Source organism: Cololabis saira, chromosome 9 (genome assembly GCF_033807715.1).
Source record: "Cololabis saira isolate AMF1-May2022 chromosome 9, fColSai1.1, whole genome shotgun sequence".
NCBI classification, from domain to species: Eukaryota; Metazoa; Chordata; class Actinopteri; order Beloniformes; family Belonidae; genus Cololabis; species Cololabis saira.
The window spans coordinates 40,386,164-40,402,283 of record NC_084595.1 but is presented as its reverse complement, the minus strand read 5'-3'; positions in this window follow the sequence as shown (position 1 = coordinate 40,402,283).

Here is a 16,120-nt window from a genome sequence, read left to right as displayed (position 1 = left end):
GCTGGGCAGAGCAGGAAAAGAGAGATCAGGCAGACAGAATGAAGAACAGAGAACAGAGAGACACAGATATACTGCCAAAGATACAAAAGACAAGATTTATTAGTATTAATTATCGGTTAACAGGAAAACTAAGAGTTACTGATACTGTATACGGTTAGCTGGTGTACAACAGAGACGACTGTATTAACAGTTGTAGACACTAGACACTGATGTGGTCAGGGGGGGGGACTGCAGGTCAGCATGCAGCTCCTGAAGCTCCGGCCTGCAAACATGCACAGAAGAGAAAATATGGGGGCAGACCAGCACGTCAAACTACAAAAACACAATTATGATTATGAGATACTTCAATCAATACCTGTGGACTGACCTGAAGAAAGGAGAGAAGAAGAGGAAGGGGAACTGAGAAGAAGGGTGAGGGGCACCGCTCACTGGATCATGTCGGTGTCCCCCTGCAGCGTAGGCCTATAGCAGCATATCTACCACGAAGCTGTGTTTAAAATGAACCTACACTAACTATAGGCTTTACTAGACAGAAAGGTTTTCAGTTTGGTTTTAAAGGTGCAGGTGGTGTCAGTCTCCTTAACCTAGATTGGAAGTTGGTTCCATAGTAATGGTGCCTGATAGCAGAAGACCATCCTCCAAATCTACATTTGGATACTCTAAGGGACGACGAGTAAACCTGCCTACCTCTGAGAACGTAGAGCTCTGTTAGAAACAAGTATCATCAGGTCACGCTAATAATGCAGAGCTTGGCCGTTTAGTAACAGAATTGTGAATTGGATTCTGAATTTTACAGAGAGCCAGTGGAGGGAGGCTAACACAGGGAGAGACGTGCTCTCTCCTGTTGATTCCTGTCAGCAGTCGCACTGCTGCATTTTGGATCAGCTGGAAGCTATTTGGAGAATTACTTGGACATCCTGATAATAATATATTACAGTAATCTCGCCTAGTAGTTACAAACATGTGAATTAGTTTTTCAGCATCACTTTAGGAGAGGATGCTCCTAATCTTGTCGATATTACAGAGGTTCAAAAAGGCTGTTTTACAAATCCGATTAATATGCTGTTTAAACAACAAAGTTTGATTAAATATAACTCCAAGGTTTGCACAGTTGTACTGGAGGCCATTGCAAGATTGACTAATCCGTTCGTAAACTGTTTGCGACCAAAAACAATAACCTCAGTTTTATCAGAAGTTAAAAGTATTCTTGTTTCAATGGTTTCTAATGACTTGCCTCTGTGATATAAGGTCTCCTATGAACCTATGAATAAACAAATACAGTCAAACAAAATGACTAAAGTGCACAAATCCTTCAGCACATCAACAGAACACACTACCAGAACCAGAATGGAGTCCCACTGCACAGCTGCCCTCGTGAGCCTGAGCTTACTGATGCCTTTGCTGCTGCCAGTAGCTGTTCTGAAGCCGTAGGCAAGAGAGGTTTAACCTATTTTCACTCATGCACACACGTCCAGGCAGGAGTCACTTCTAGACCCCCTGGGGGCCCTAGGCAGGAGAGACCAAGGGGCCCCCCAGAATCATGATGAATGAAGTCCAGGACCCCAGATCAGTAACGAAATCTTTTATTAAACAATTAACATAAAAATTAATAGAGGGTATGCATTGACGTCACTTCCCCACTGGACCAGCCCCCTTACTCACACTGAGTGGCAGAAACGGCTGCAACTAGTGGAGAAGACGGGATAACAGCCGATTATCGGCTTAATTTAAAGGCAGTTGGACTTGACAGTGACCCGTACAGTTACCCCAAGAACCAGTGGTCAATGGACATTAATATTTGGTACAGTTACCCCAAGAACCAGTGGTCAATGGACATTAATATTTGGTACAGTTACCCCAAGAACCAGTGGTCCATGGACATTAATATTTGGTACAGTTACCAAGAACCAGTGGTCCATGGACATTAATATTTGGTACAGTTACCAAGAACCAGTGGTCCATGGACATTAATATTTGGTACAGTTACCAAGAACCAGTGGTCCATGGACATTAATATTTGGCCACGAATCAGGTTTCCTGATATTTATATGTACTTAATTTCTACACCGGGGAAATACACGAATCAAAGCTTGAAGGCTTACAAAAGTCTTGACACTTGGTCCGACTTCAAGGCAGGATTTGTTGTAGACATTAAAGTAATGAGGACACCGAACTTTATGATTTGATCGTTTAACGTTAGCTACCCAAAAATCCAACATTACCTGATACAAAATGGGAACCGCAAATCCACGTTTCGGTGTCTGGAATCCAGTTGTTTCTGCAAATTGTAGCGACCCATTTGTCTCTCTTAAGCTTATTTTTCGGCAGTCTGTAAAACGATAACTCTGATTTCTTGCTAAACCTATGAGTACAGTCGATCGCACAACAGCTCTTTCACATTTTAGATGTTTTCCAGCTGCTCAAACTGAAAGTTTACGCTGCCACTCAGTCTTTCTGCCATTCAGTCTTTCTGACACTCAGGGGGCGTAACCCGCTGTGAAGTCGCAACTGTGACGTCATACGCATTCCCTCTATAATAAATAAATGCAAACTTTACATACACACTAAATTATTCTGTGTCTATGAATGCGTTTAGAAGAAGATGGCCGAATTCACTTTACACACACCGCACATCGATGCTGGATAGTAAGGGGCCCCAATAGGGAGATTCCCTATTCCTGTCATTGCAGTGTCTATGGGGGTTTCAAGTTGTGTCGTTGATATGGAGCGATATCAGCCGTCTGTCGGGGGCCCCCCTTTTATCAACTAGCCAGTGACAACTTGGAGAGGGCCCTGTGCCGGGCATTTCTGATGCGTTGTGGTTGCAGCGTCTAAAGCAGTTCCATTATTTTGTTGTTGACTTCAGCCGTCCATCAGGGCCCCCTTCAGCTCGGAGCCCTAAGCAATTGCCTTGGTTGCCTTCCCCGTTTGCGGTGCCTCTGTTCAGGGAGCGTGGGTGGTACATGATCATTATTGCACGATGTGGATGGAGAATCTTTCCCTACATCCGTTTTGTGTTGAACATGGCCTGTAGAGACTAATGTGAATGCAGCATTAGTTAATGTTTTTGGTTTTTGCATGTTGCAATCAACGTATTACACATCAGACCTGTTACTCAAACAGTCTGCTGTCTTGACATGTCTCACACTCAGAAGAGTGAGGCAGCGTCTATTTTACGAAAATAAAGGGGCTATAACGGTGTTCTTGATGACATGGGGATGCAAGATTCAATGGTTTGTGGTGCAAACTTCCTCCTGTAACAACTTCTATGACCAGTGCTCCCACAATCCTGCTCTGTTTTTGTCATTTTCATGTGGCACCAGAGGCTGAGGAAATTTCCCCATCTCAGTATGTCTTCATCTGCACTGTGTCTGCCTTTAACTCTTAGTTTTTGTGACAAACTCCACACTGGCTTTGCTTTTCTTGTGTGCGCTTCTTTCCATTTTCCCCTCTTACGTCTCTGTGGATTTTTCCCCCCCGTCTTTTTGATTGCTGCCTTTTTCATCTTGACACCCTTCGTCTTTTCTTCGTTCATATTATACAGTAGTTCTCTCTTGACTGTCTCCACATCTCTCTTTTTTTGTCACCCTGTCCTCATCTTTACTGCCAGTCTTTCTGTTGCTGTCGCTCTCTGTTTTTCAATTTCACTCCCTCCCTCCTTGACTCGCTGTGTAAATCCCCTCTTATCCACTCCCAGTAACAACTCACCGCATCCGGCTCTCTTGTTCTGTCACTATGGATATTTGTTCTAGATTAACCTGTCATGCTCCCTTCCACCTCTCCTCTCTCTTGTTTTTTTTTCACTCATATTTCAGTCTTTTTTCTTCTTACCCTGTCCTTCAATACGTTCGCTCTTACTTTGGCTGTGTGGTCTTTCACATCTTCCATGAGAGAGCTGAAACATCAGTTTAACAGGCATCACAGCATCCAAACCAATAAAATATAAAGGTCTGCCTCTCTCTCTCTCTCTCTTTCTCTCTCTCTGTCATCTCTCCCTCCACTTCTTTCCCATTTGCACAGAAAAAGAGAAAGAAGGACCCTGATGAGCCAGCAACCTCTAGCCAATTCCCGGGGATGACACGCATGTTTGTGCCGGACCGATTGCCGTTTGCTTTTCATCTGAGGGATAGATTGAGCTCTTGACCCACTCCTCCTGTTTTCATTTTTTCCCCTCTCTCAAAAGCTTTCCTCTCCCATTTGTCACAAAGTCTGGAGATGGATTTAACAAAGAGTAAGACAAGTTTTCTATTCTGTTTTTCTCCCATTTTTCTCTATTTTCTACCCATGTTTTCCCCCAGCTCAGATTTTCAGTTTAACTACATATCAAATCTGTCCACTTCATTTTCGTCTCAGTTCCGTAAATTTTTCTCCAGAGTGCACGAAGTCTGCATATATGATTAAGAAAACAAATTATTAGAGCCATGTGGAAATCATTTGTAGTGTTGAAGCCACTTTCACACTAGAAGCAGGGCAATTTATGTTGGAAGGTTTAGGAGTTCAAAAATGTAATTATTTTGGTTATAAGGAAACATATGCACTTCATCTGCAAGGTTGTCCTCAATTCAGGACCTTCGTTTTGGTACATTTATCTTTTTCTTGGTATAGAGACTACAAAGGCATAGACCCACGTCATCCATCCCTGGGTAGGTAGGAACTAAGGCCCCGTTTACACGTAAGCAAAAACAGTGGCGTTTTCATGCGTTCTGGCCGTTCGTTTACACAAAAACGAAGCTCAAAGTCACCAAAAACGATCATTTCTGAAAACTCCGGCCAAAGTGGAGATTTTCAAAAGCTCCGTTTTCACGTTTGCTTGTAAACGGAGGGAAACGGAGATTTAGGCTTCAGAACGTCACATTATGCAACAGAAACGTCACCAGCATCATGTGTGCGACCTGTGTTTACAAATTGTTTGGCCACCGTCAATATTTTCTTGTATTTTACCTGTTTTATATTCTAACGTCACACTTAAAAGTAACTCCACTTCTCTGTCACTCCAAACGAAAGACTTTCGTTCCGTCTTGGAAGTAACTGGCAGTCAAGGCTGATTTATGGTTCCGCGTTACACCAACGCAGAGCCACGGCGTAGGGTACGCAGCGACGCGCACCGTACGTAGGCTCGTCGATTTAACGCGGAACCATATTATTCAGGCTTCACACGTGTCATTTGTTGACGTTTTTTTCCAGGATTCTGATTGGCTAGCATGACTTTATGCTTCTCGTTACACTGCCCCCTGCAGGTTTGGCTGCTCATAGCATTTACACGAACCCGCATATAATGCTGTTAATATTTATGCGGGTTCGTGTAAACGAGGGTATTTTTCAAAACGTAGAGGGGGAAATATCTGTTTTTGTAAATACCCGGCTATGTGTACGTGGCCTAATGCTGAAAAACGTACCACTGCAGGGGGCCCGGTGTTTCCATTAAACAGTATTTTAGCGTAATTCTCGCCAAACGTTGTCTTGCAACACTTTTATGAAGGGAACTCTCCTACAATCTGGTCCTGTAAGACTTTTCTACAACATAGAAGAAGATTTCAACTTTGAAGAAGATGGATGGAAAAACGGCTTTAGTTCTGAAGAAATTATTGCGACCCCCGTCATCGCTGTTGCAAAAAAAGCTAACAGAAGAAGAAGAGCAGCAGATGATCCTCACCTGGATCCTCTGTGCCTAGCCATGTCTACACCGTGTGTCTGTGTGTGTGTATAACCTAAGTCAATTGTAGTGTGCTTGTGTCTGCAGGGAGGGGGGAGGGGGGCAGGGCATTAATAAGTTTTATGTTTATTTGTTTTATGTTAAGCACTTTGTGTTGCATTATTTGTATGAGAAGTGCTATATAAATAAAGTTTGATGATGATGGTTGATGATGATCATTCACTTGGTCATATGACCGACTTCATCACATCCAATGATATCCAGGTTTTTCTTTGTGATATCTAGGTTTTGCGCCATTTTAGTGGTAATAGAAAGTCACTATGCACCTGCTTCATCCTCTTCAGGGTGTCGTTGGGTGAAAAGCCTTTTCTGCATAAAAACATTGATTGTTTAAAAAGTAATTTTACTTAAAGGTATTCCTGTATTATAGTCCTATATTGACTTTTCTGCTCCTGAATTCATGCTATGTGAAGGATAATTAATTTTAATTCATATATTTATCTTTTTTTTGTATTGTTTTGGATGTTACCTGTGAATCTGACACACGACAAATCTGCCAGATTTCATAGCTCACTATGATTATAAAAGGAGCTGTTTGAGAAACACCACAAAAGCTCAATCTCATCTTCAGGACCCCTCCCTCCCCCCATAAGTCAAGTTAGACTTCAAAAAGGGATCGTTGTGGCAACTTTTTATTGGTTTCACTTGGAAGGTATAAATAGCGATGTCAGGTTACATTACGTACTGCTATGTAATGAATTATATTTTAATTCTCCAAAGGGAAAAAAAAACAGTATTTGTGACAAGTTCTCAAACTAAAACGCAACAGACTTTTTGATACAGATGTTACACAACAAAAAAGGTTTTAATTTATTTTTTTTAAATCTAATTGAAGAATAAAAGTTAAACTTGGAGAAAGAATAACTCATGTGGACATGGTATGCTCTTTTTTGTTTTTGAACTTATCTTAGGTGCTGCAACAATGAATTCTTACCATGGATGTTTTTTGCAAGCTTAAAAAGTAATCAATAAAAATAATTTCTTTTAAGTAGATCACTTGTGAAGTACATTCACGAGGCTAACATTTTGATGTTCGATTGAGTTGTAAGAATCATGATATTTTTTGTTTATAAGGGATTTCTGATGAGTGCAAAGCCAATCAACCCCCCCAAAAAACTAAATATCTAAAGAAATAATGCCAATACAGTACAAGGTGGCGCCCCAAACCACAGTTTGATCTTTATTGCCTTTTGCTTCTATCTTTGCTCTATCTTGTTACATGCAGTGTCTCAAATGCAATTTTACTTACTGTCTTTTAATCAAAATATTTTCATACAAAGTTCTTTGAGTGAGAGAAAGAATAGATCAGCAGACTTTATGTAAACAGCTGATTAGTTTCAAGGAGGCTGTTTACACTGAGTGTATTGGATTTTAGCAACACGTCGTAGACATGATTTATTTAGCTGAACAGCAGCGTATTGATATTTAATTATTATGCATCGCAGTTTATGGTGCGGCATAATGTTGAAAATGATGAAAAACCGAACAAGCGGTTTACAGCACAATGATTCACTCAATCAATCTGCAGAACCAAGACTGAAAGAGAGGGATTGCAGTGAGTGTTGACTGATATGTTCCCTCGGGGCCGTCAGAGATGAGACAGGCTCAGTGATGGTCTCATTGAAGCTTATTTTGAGTTCCCAATGACACTTCAAGAGAATCAGCATAGAAAGCAAAGCAGCCAACTTGAACCTTAAATTTCAATAATTGGTATCATTATCACTCAGAGAAAACATTAAATTTTACAGTGATACTATACCACTTTGCATTGATAAAGTACAGCAACAGCCATGATTTTAATACTTTGGTTGTACGTTGGTTGCTATAGCTGCTGTCATTTACAGCACACATTGAAAACCTCACAAGGAAACTTAAATTAAAGTTGGGTTTTTTATTTCGCAACAAAAAATTTTTTACTACTGAGGCTAGAAAGAAACTTATTCAAGCTACATTTTTAAGCATTATTGACTATGGCAGTGGTTCTCAAATGGGGGTACGCGTACCCCTGGGGGTATAGTCTAGACGGATTTCAGAAAAAAGGCCTTTTATAAGAAGTAAGGAGCATTTATGGGTACAAGTCGGGAACCGGCCTACCTTACATATTTCAAGGGTGCTGAGTCCAAAAAAACCGGTACCCGAGTGAAATTTTTTTTAGTTTTTGACCTTCTAATTTGCATATTAAAATGGCCGCCAAATGGCCCATCTTGCACAGTTATTGGACCATTTCCTCCTATTTATTTTTGTAAGTAGGCAATCAAGATGAGGAAATTAAGTTTCTAGATCGATAGTCAAGGGTCAAACAAGGATATAGTGGAGGCTCAGTGCCTTTTTTATGTATATATATATGCAAAATACCAACTTTTAAGGTGAAATTAAGCATTATTTGTGTCATTTTTTAAGGCCGACATAAATATTATATGTTATATATATTATATTATATTATATATGACATATGATGTACACCATATTATATGATAACAAAGAAAAAATCCATTGCAAGTTGTCTGGTATTTCATGTTTTTTTTTTTTTTTTTGTGCAAATTAAGCATTTGTTCTCTAAATTCTAAGACGGGAAAAACTCAGGTAAATAGGGAAAAATATTCAAAAAGAGACCACCATGAAACGTACCAAGTTGAATATTTAGATCAGTACATAGCATGGTCAGTCCCATCGCTGAGGACCCTTTGCCTGAGGTGAATTAACAGCAAAAAGGATCGTAACAGTTTCACATGCTTTGGTACCTATAGCCACCTCCAGCCACCTGCAGCCACCTATAGCCACCTGCAGCCACCTATAGCCACCTGCAGCCACCTATAGCCACCTGCAGCCACCTATAGCCACCTGCAGCCACCTGCAGCCACCTATAGCCACCTATACCCACCTGCAGCCACCTATAGCCACCTGCAGCCACCTATAGCCACCTGCAGCCACCTATAGCCACCTGCAGCCACCTATAGCCACCTGCAACCACCTACAGCCACCTACAGCCACCTGCAACCACCTACAGCCACCTGCAACCACCTACAGCCACCTACAGCCACCTGCAACCACCTACAGCCACCTACAGCCACCTGCAACCACCTACAGCCACCTGCAACCACCTACAGCCACCTACAGCCACCTGCAACCACCTATAGCCACTTGCAGCCACCTACAGCCACCTAAAGCCACCTATAGCCACCTGCAGCCACCTATAGCCACCTGCAACCACCTGCAGCCACCTATAGCCACCTGCAACCACCTATAGCCACCTGCAGCCACCTACAGCCACCTGCAACCACCTATAGCCACCTACAGCCACCTACAGCCACCTATAGCCACCTGCAACCACCTGCAGCCACCTATAGCCACCTGCAACCACCTGCAACCACCTATAGCCACCTGCAGCCACCTACAGCCACCTATAGCCACCTGCAACCACCTACAGCCACCTATAGCCAACTGCAGCCACCTATAGCCAAAAGCCGAAAATCGGGGCTGTTATGCACTGCAATGTTTACATGTCAGAGTGATGACCAATGTCCTTGTTTAAATGTGGAGTTGTAGTCCTCAAGCATACCAAGGCAATGGGTAACCAAAGAACTTGGAAAAGGACTGCAGAAAGAAATACTAATCAAAATGAAATTCCAAAGACAAATGGCACACAAGCAAACTAGAAAACTATAAAAACAATTTACCAAAACAAGTGACCTATGGAACTTACAGAAGAAGACAGATGAAAGCAAAGCAATTCAGCTAGAAACATTAAAGAAAATATACAGAAACAAGATCTGATCTGTAGAACTGTTCAAGGGAAGTTTCATGTTTTTTTTTCCCTATTCACTTACATTTTTTGATGTTTGAATTAAGAGCATTATGCTTTGTTTGCATAAAAAAATGAATTCTCAGACAACTTGCAATGGTGTTTTTCTTAATTATTATGTAATATGGAATACATCACATATCATATACACACTGGGAACATTTAAGAGTGATATTGACTGAATATTTATGTTGGCCTTAAAAAATAACACAAATAATGCTTAATTTCACCTTAAATGTTGGTATTTTGCATATATATATACATAAAAAGGCACTGAGCCTCCACTATATCCTTGCTCTGACCCTAGACTATAGATCTAAACACTTAATTCATCATCTTTGAATGCCTATTTACAAAAAAACTTGGGGAAAATGGTCCAACGACTGAGCAAGACAGGCAGTTTGGCGGCCATTTTGATATGCAAATTAGAAGGTCAAAAACTCAAAATTTTGCTTGGGTACCGTTTTTTTTGGATTCAGCACCCTTGAAATATGTAAAGTAGGCCGGTTCCCGACTTGTACCCATAAATGCTCCTTACATTCACTTTTTGGTACTTCCCGTCTAGTCTAGTACGTGAAGGCACTACAGGGGGTACGTGAGATTTTAAAATATACATATATTTAAAAAGTAGCATCCATGCAAAAATCCTTTAAAAATAAATATTTCATAAATAATTGTGGAAAATATAAGTCTAAATTCATAAAATGAATTTTATCATCTGGAGTAGGCTATTCAACTTATTATCCTAAAACCTTAGAGTATCCCCCACACCAGGATGGTTCCACCTAACCTGTCAAATGCCACCTGGCTTCACCTGTCAATCACTTGGACCAACAATGGAGTCGTGGTTGAAGCATAGCAGCAATATTTTTATGTTTCATAAATCAGTTACTGATGGCACAGTGCTCTGTTTTAGGTCTTTTTTTTACAACCAAAAGTGCTTTGCGCTGGTTAGGGGGTACTTGGCTGAAAAAATATTTCACAGATGGCACATCACTGAAAAAAGGCTGAGGACCACTGGACTATGGTGACATAATATATATGCATGCTGCCTCCTCCTTGCTAAAGAATCTAGACAGTGTTTTCCCCCAGCTCTCTAGCAGCTACAATACCAGATCCACTATGGCTACTTTTAAAAACTCCCAGAGCACTCACTGAACTAGGTAAGACTGCATTTTCTCACTTTGCTCCATTGACATGGAATGGTTTACAAGACCTCACCCACTTAAGCACCCTGGTTTCGCTTGGTGAATTTAAATCTTTGTTACGAAACAATTTACTTGAAGAATGTAGTTGTTGTCTGTAGAATGGATATACTGTTTGATGTTGGTTTTTTAGTGATGTATGTTGTGTATTTTATTGCTGCTGTTGTCTTGGCCAGGTCTCCCTTGCAAAAGAGATCTCGTATCTCAATGGGACTTCCTGGTTAAACAAAGGTTGAATAAATAAAAAAAATTTAAAAAAAAATAGACTCAAGTTCACATTGACACCACTTACTGAAACATTTTTTCGGGCCAATATTAAGTGATCAGTTATAATATTATGGCCGACTGGTATACGTGTGTAGGGGCTGCACAGTATTTGTGTAGCTGTGTGTAAACTGTGTATGCTGCCACAAATGTGTGTAACTACGGTAAGACGTCTTTGTGTGTTTACTGGACGTAATTAAAGCAGTCTGTGCCAAGGCAGTGACAGTATAATACCACCCTAATCGTCTTCAGCTTTCCCATCTGGGTGCCTAACACAACTCTCTTTGTCAAACAAACACAGACAGGAAGTCAAAACTTTTTATTTTTTCATACCAGACAATAGATACTGGAAAATGAATTAGTGCTGCTGAGAAAGAGAGATGGGGGGCAATTAGTTAATTGAGACAGACGATTTGAGTAAAACCAATATATGTTTAAAATATACGTATAAAAGCATAATTTGTTTGTGTATTTGAGATGAAAACACAATCATTAGATTGCAGTGACTTAAGGTTTGATATATATATGAATCCCATTTCCAAGCATCATTTCCATAACTATCAGTAAATACTCCAACTCTTATGGGAATTACATAGGATGTGTTTCAATTAGCAGGGAATCTAATTAAACCTACACAATAACCATTCACCGAACAAATAACACTGTTGACCACAGGATGGCAGTAATACACATTTTTTGCTGATTGCAAACAGGTAGCAGCATTAAACAAGACAGAAAGAAGAATACAACAAAAGAAGAAAGAGAAGAAGAAACACATGAACTTAGGGATGCCCGCCAAGAAGTTCCTGTTGGCCAGTCCGAGTATCTCTCCTACTATAGGACTGTTTTTCAAGAGGCATGTCAGGAACAATTGTCCATGTCCCATCCCCTCCTCACTGGGAAATCTCTGGCTCGGAACTAGGACTTTCTTATATGGATTATTTTTCACCTTTGTAAGTCTGATCATCTGTCCTCTCGGCTTCTGTCACTGCTTTACAGATGATACCCAACTAGATGTTGCTTTCTCTTCGGATGAACTCACAGTTTCACCATGAATATCAGCTAATCTCCCATCCACACAGATGAAGGGGATACCTTTACAGCTAAATGTTTTTTTTTGTCTGCATATATATTCATGGTTAATAGCAAGTTGGTAAAAACCTAAGGCATATATATAAATTTTTAATATATTATATATATTTTAATATATCATATATTTATTTTTTTATATATATATATGCAATACTATAATATATATATATATATATATATATATATATATATATATATATATATATATATATATATATATATATATATATATATATATATATTTTTTTTTTTTTTTATTTATTTTTTTTATTTGTCATTTTCAGGACACATGTAACACACAGTGCACTGGGAAACGAAATTACGTTACCTCTGGCTTTGAAAAGCAAATAATGATACAGTTAAAGTAAAAACTCAACTTAACTAAAACTAAATTTTAACTTAACTTAAAAAGGTGCTTGAGTGCTTAAAAATATGAAAAAGAGGAGGGGGGGTCGGGGTGGGGGGTGACATCAACTGCTAGTATGAAACGAGAAAAACACAGGGAAATGAACAATGGGCACACAAGCCTTTAAAATCTGTAAGAGAGAAAACAAACAGACAGGAGAACAGGCAGAGACACAAGCAGCAACCATTTCAGGTCCCTGAGACTGAATCAAAACTAAGCTACTGCGATTATCTGTCCCCAAAAACTGTGGGGTGAGTATGTAGGTGAGTGAGCAGGTGTGTATGTCTGTGTAACTGTGTGTGTGCGTGTGTAAAGTCAAAACAATGCTCTACCTGAACTGTAACTATAGTGGAGGAGGGAGCAACCACGCTACCCGAGAGACCAGAAGCCAACAAGGAAGAAACCTGAACCCAGGCCACCACAACCCCACAGAGGGCCAGAAGAAGCTAAATGTTTTTAAGACTGAGTTATAAGTCATTCTGGTCAGTCAGTCCATGTAACATGATGTTTTTACAAAAACAGTCAACAAAAGGGAAAAAAGATCAATTTCATGACATAACCATTTGTCCCTCTCTAAACTCTAAACAGCCGTAGTTATCTTGTTCCTTGTAGGCGTCATGGCATGCACAGTGACAACCCAACAGAACATGCTGGTATATCTGGTATATAATCAGTCAGAAAGGGTCACTCCCACATCAAACTAGTCACTAAAGTTTGCTACGGTGGGCAGGTTCTATAGTTGTCTAAATTAAATCATAAAGACTGCATTCCTCCCTGGCACAATGTCTGGTTCTGCCTTCTTTATGAAGAGTCTGAATCCAGACTGTTTTCATGAGTGGGTTCAAAATGGTGGAATGAGATACCAAACGTTATCACAGCAGCGGTGTCCTTCACCACCTTCACGTATCTCCTGTGGACGTCTTCCAGAAAAACACATCTTCTCTGAACAATTTTAATACCTTAACATGCCCAATTTGCATTTACTTTACACTTTTGTGAATAGCCTACTTGTATTATGTTATTTATAATAAAATACAAATAGATACCTAATGTGCACACTTGAGGTTTGTACTACAGCTTGAATATTGTTTCTCTGGATAAATGCATCCGCTAAATAACTAAATGCAAATGTACTTCAAGGCTTTTCTGCTTTTCCAATTTATCTCACTTAGACTTTGACAGTGAAGTAACTATGGAAGCACAGAAGGATGCAGGGGCGCAGTAGCTCAGCAGGAATCTAACAGAGTATATGTCTGTTGCTTTTTCAAATATCCATTTAAACGGACAAAGAATCATCCTGGTTTGCCTTTTATCTTCAAAACCTCTCAGTGAGATCATTCTATTATGCAGGTTTCATATTTTTGTAAAAAAAAAAGCAAGGGGTAGACGAGCAAAAGAGACAAAGAGTCAAGTTCATAATTAATCCATACACCCCTTTCCTTCACACAAACTACAGTAGCATTTAGGGAGAAATAATGTATGAGAAGAGGAGGTTGCATATGTGGCAAAGTCAGAGGGAGAAACTCTGTGGAACAGTGTCATGGTAATTACATTCCAGATTTAGTTTCTTATGAGTTTTTAATGGTACATTCTTATTAAACTGAAATGATGTAAATATCAGCATTTGTGCTGCTCATGCACCAGGATTCTTGTTGGAAGACCGTTCTTCTGCAACTTTAAGGTGAGAACAAATGTTTGGAAAATGTTCTGCCTTTTTGGCACCAGATGATTGTTTGCTCATGGGCTGCTTTAGGTGCAAGGGCTATTAAAGGAAAAAGCCAACATACCCCGTTTCATCTGTGCATCTGTGTTTTTCTGCTGATCATATCCACACGAGGCTGCATGGCCCAGCAGTAAAGTTATGTATTCATCAGTTCAAGATACATCGCGTCTTGCAGGTCCTTCACAATTCCTGATGCCTTCAGTTCATCCACTTTTTGATCTCCTTGCTCTGAATATACACAGGCCGCTTTTTTCCGTCATTCATTTTTTTGTTCATGATTCTAGAAGTGAGAACAATAGATAAAACAGATTTCTTTTTCTCAACTTCTCGGACAAGGGCTTGCTTTACAGTCAATAAAATTGAGTTTTGTCTTTTTCATGAGCAGTGTTTTTATATGCAAATGACTAAGGGCCTGATTTACTAAGATCCTAAATAAAGAGTACTAAATTGCGTGTGCACTGAAAAAGTTTGCACGTGCTGTTGTTGTGTGTTTTGCGGGTGATCAACTAAGAATGCTTGCGCAATTGATAACAGGTGCAAACCGCAGTATTTAAATGAGGTGTTGCGTGTCTTACGGTTTGCGCCATGGGGAGTCTGGATGGAAAGCAGGATAGTCGCAAGCGCAAAATGAAATTTGACGAGTTGGAGTTAGAGATATTAGTGGAAGAGGCAAATAAACACATTCATGAACTACAGCAAAGAAATTTAAACATTACCAAAAGAAACGCAATATGGGAGAAAATCTGCGATAGAATAAATGCAGTTGGTAAGACAAAAAGAACGGCAGATAAGGTTAAAAGAAGGTGGCAAGATATAAGGCGAAGAACTAAAGAAAAAGTGGCCTTAATAAATTAATTTGGCATGTCGCCTCCTTGCCACAATAACAGCAGCCATCGGTGCGTAATGCTGGGCAGATTAGCGCCTTCCTTTTGAACGTATTAAATACAGACGCAATCACAATCCCCGCAATTACTTTCAGGCTTGGTAAATCTCATTGCGTGTGGTAAATTAACTATTTGCATTTTCCCCTCCCAGTATTTAGCGCTTTCTGGCGGGTACGCCCCATATTGATTATTCATCAGGGCAAAAGTACTAAATGAACAGCGTGTGCTATTTTGCTCATTTGAGAGGCGCAGTCCTCTTTGCACGCTGTTAGTAGATCAGCTTGCACATTGGTTTGCGGGTGATGTCAAGTTTGCACACGTTTTTACGCACGCAAACCTTTAGTAAATCAGGCCCTAAGAGGAGTATCCATCCATTCACTGCCAAAAGCGGAAGTGGAAGTCAGATAAGTTCAATTCAATGACAGGGATTTAAGATACATACATACATAAGTGTTATTTTGCATGTACATACGTAGACATAAAACTAGAGTTTAACAGATCTGGCAAAAAAAAAACGGATTTGGAAGAGAGAAAAAACAAGAAAAATCACTGCAATTATTTGACTTGACTCCAGCTCGTGCCCCCTCCATGTTCTACCTCCCGTCTGCTCTCTTTGCTTCTCCTTATCTGCACCACTTGGAAATTGTGTGATTTAATTTCTGTCTGCCCACACTTGATAGCTGAACACCACAGTGTCCGCCTGCTGGACGCAGCTTGTCAGTAGCATGTCACACTTATAAGTGAGGAAGCTTAATTTACAGCCCCGGAGGGGAGTTTGCTTGGTGGTCCCGACCAATACTACCACTGTTGGAGCAAACTTTAACAGCTGGGAGGATGCATGGAGTTTGATTAACTGTCTGGGCTTGCAGAATGGGTCACAGCTTTGATTCCCTCCGAGGTTGAATCACGAGGGACACAGATTTGGGGAGTGGCAGACTTTGAAAGTGACATTTATTTCAAACTATACTTTAAAACATGCATCTATGTTCCGTCCCTTTCACCATAATATTCACAATTATGCGTTTTTTTTA